Source organism: Poecilia formosa, unplaced genomic scaffold (assembly GCF_000485575.1).
Source record: "Poecilia formosa unplaced genomic scaffold, Poecilia_formosa-5.1.2 Scaffold92, whole genome shotgun sequence".
Taxonomy (NCBI): Eukaryota; Metazoa; Chordata; class Actinopteri; order Cyprinodontiformes; family Poeciliidae; genus Poecilia; species Poecilia formosa.
Window position 1 is genome coordinate 478,280 of NW_006800031.1, and position 3,517 is coordinate 481,796.

Consider the following 3,517-nt stretch of genomic DNA (forward strand, 5'->3'; position numbering starts at 1 on the left):
AGGAAAAGCGCAGCAGCAATGAACGTAGCGTTTGTCATCCAGGTCTAACGTGAAGAGCGTAGCGCCTCGCCTGTTCCAGTCTGGTGTTACTCTCGTCCTCAGAGGTTCTGCAGGCATGCTGGTCGCATTAATCAATCCTTTCCTCTTCTAAACCAGTCCTTTTACCCGGGGAGCTCATGGCGCCCACCATAAGGTGGCGCCCGTATCAGAAACCGCCACTGAATGCAACACACTTCCATTTCACTCATGGTGCCACACAGGATACAAAAACTCTCTGGGAAATAGTTCCCACTCCTGACTTCTTCTTTCAGCTTTTTTAAGTGCTAACCTTAAAACTCTAGTTTATTCAATTCTTGAAGGTTTGATAAAATTAATAAAAAAGTTAACATTATTACTGTAAGCTTATCTTTCACAAACTCACACATTTAGGTTCAAAATCTACAATTTATTTTACCTAAAGTGTAGAAGGTAGCAGAACTAAATGCAGCTCACATATGACTTTTCAATAGAGAAACTCTTGTACTGTGTCGCTTCATTAAACTAAAACTAATAACAAAAAAGTAAAAATTACTCCAAATAAAAATGATAAATTCTTATGAAAAGTCCAAAACTCACCTCTGACTTTACTGGTTCAGCAGACATTCATTGACTCTGTCTACTACTGATGTTGCTGTTTCCTTTAATTTTCTTCACATCTCTGCGACAAACTGCAAACTTTTAACAATATTTCCATTCTTGCTGCTGATGTAACATTTCACCAACCATATCTGCTGTTCTTCATTAAAATAACCCTCCCTGCATAGATTATAAATTGGCACAATTGTACTTTCATTTCCATTTGATTATGCTGAACACACAGCTAATTTACATTTGCAAGGACTTCATCTGGCAGTAGTAGCACGTTGTCTGCAGCCATGTGAGTGAGAAAACCAGAAGCTACTGCTCTGACTGACAGCTCTGCTTGTATTTTCCCCGCAATATTTTAGCGTCAAAACATCCTAAATGTGTAATATTAAAATGTCAACATTTCAACTTATTCTGCTAGCATGCATAATGACACCAATTGTCAGCAAATCTGGGAATCTCATCACTAAAAACCAAAAGTACAATATAAACATTGGCTGAACTCTTGGAAAAGAAAGAAAAATGGCCAGGAAAGCAGTTCTCTAACTAAGATGGTATTTTATGAAGCTTTAATTTTATTAAATTTAAATGATCTCACATTTGGAAACTGATCCACATTCCCGTCAGATGGATTGAGAGTGCTGTGACTTTAACCTCCATTAGCCTACATTTATGTGAACACAGTCCAAGCATCAATTATTGATGGATTAACAAAGATCACTCTATTCTCCTGATTTCTAATCAATAATTAGAACCTGTGTAGTGTTTATTAATGCGATATTGTGCTGCGGATGGTTCTTATTTTGACTAAAACAAATATTCATAAGAATAAGTTGTGAAAAACACTCAAGAAAACAATCATTCAAGGCTAAAAACCTCTTTAACGACATGCTAACCGGTGTAAATGATCTGCTGTGAGCCTTCGTAGTCAAACAAATAAAAACACCCACAAGCTCTTAGCATTGTGTCAGTACAAGCAGCCGCTGGCTCTACAGGAAACCCACGCAGCAATTCACTCATGCATTTAGCTTAGCAATCGAGAATAACATTAGTTCTGTACTGATAATGTTTTCTTTTACCGGGTCAAGTATGTCCAGACAGCATTCCCATTTTGTTCCCTGAAAATATTTCTGTTAACGGCGGAAAAGGTTTGCAGAAATTGGAAAGGTTTCAGACNGTGAAAGAAATACTAGTGGATTATGATCAGTGAAGACATCAACCAGCAAACTACTGGAGCCAAGGTAAACATGGAAGTGCTGAAGAGCCAACAACAGAGCCAAGGTTTATTTTTCAATGGTGGAATAGCCGCTGCTGTGGCTGTAATTAACCCTGACGGGACGATTACTCTATCGTTTCCTCTCAAACACAGAACTCGGCACCGCTCAGTCTGGGAGAGGACCGGACGTTTTTAAAGAAACTTTTTCTGCTGCGCTCAGCTGCGGAATCTGTATTTATTATCCATACGGACAGGAAGCCACAAATTACCAGGAGTTTGCTTTTTAAGGGACGGTTTTTCCTCCAAAAAACAAAAATAATTATGCGTCCTTAGGTGGCCATCTTTAAAAGAAGCAAACATTCTTTCTGTATACTAGATTATAAATAGATATTACATGCATTTTATCCCAGGAAATTACAGTTGTTTGTAATAAAGATTTGGAGAATGAGGTTGTAAGATAAGATGGACTTTAGACAAAATTGGGTAAATTTTTACTGTCCAGTAAAGTGACTCAAAAGAACCTCAGCTAAAACATTTCTGTATTGAAGATAAGTAAAGAAGTTAAAGGTCAAACTTCATCTATTTACCATATTAACATTATCTCCACATCTATGCACATTTGAAACACCAACATGAAAACGTTTAGCGTAGGTGGGTTTAAGTGTTACTACTCATGTAGTTTTAATAAAATGTGTTTCAGTCCAAAACATATTCAATTTTTTTCACATTTCTGGAATGTGAAAAAAATTCTAATTATTGGAAAGTCTATTTTTGAAAAATATCCTGAAAATTTTACATATGTAAACTTCTCTGTCTGAATAAGTAAAAAAAAAAAAAAAGTTCCTGATTCCATCTGTTATCTATTAAACAGACACAAACGCCTAATCAATCTGCATCGATTGATCCGCCGCAGAACTCCTGTTATACTTTTCTGTTAACCAACAAATTAGAAAACAATGAAACACTAGTTGCTATGGTAACCACTATGGAGGTTTAGGCAAACAGGAATGAAGACACAAATTTGAGCCTCAAACAAATAATGTGCAAAAAATTATAGCTTATACCATAATTCAGTTTTTTATGATTTTGGGATCACAGAAATTCATGGATAATCCTGCATTTTTGTTTTTGCAATAATGCATAATTTGCAATACTAAAATACTTTAAATGAACATAATATCCATATTTAAAGAAAATAAAAATAGGGATGCACCATAATTTACGTTTCCATTACAAATGTGCACAAAATTTTGTTAATATTCTGCTAGACAAAAAAAACAATTTTGTGATTGCCATGTTTCCACTACATAAGAAATGTGATTAAAAAGCACACAAGCTCAGTCATTAAAGATAAATGGAAATAAGGAGACAGAAACTTTTCAGCAATATATGAGCTTGCATCCTTAAATGTTGATTTCATAGATTTATATATGTGTGTCCTACACACCTCTAAGAATTTAGTCTGTTATAAAACTACTGATCTAACTACAATTGACTAATTCATACATAAACATGACTTTCTCTAACAACCACACAGTTTAACTACATTTTGAGAGACATTTCTGAGTGTTTGGCTGACCATTTGCCTGTAAAAATACAGGAAAAGCGCAGCAGCAATGAACGTAGCGTTTGTCATCCAGGTCTAACGTGAAGAGCGTAGCGCAGAGGTGTCCAAAG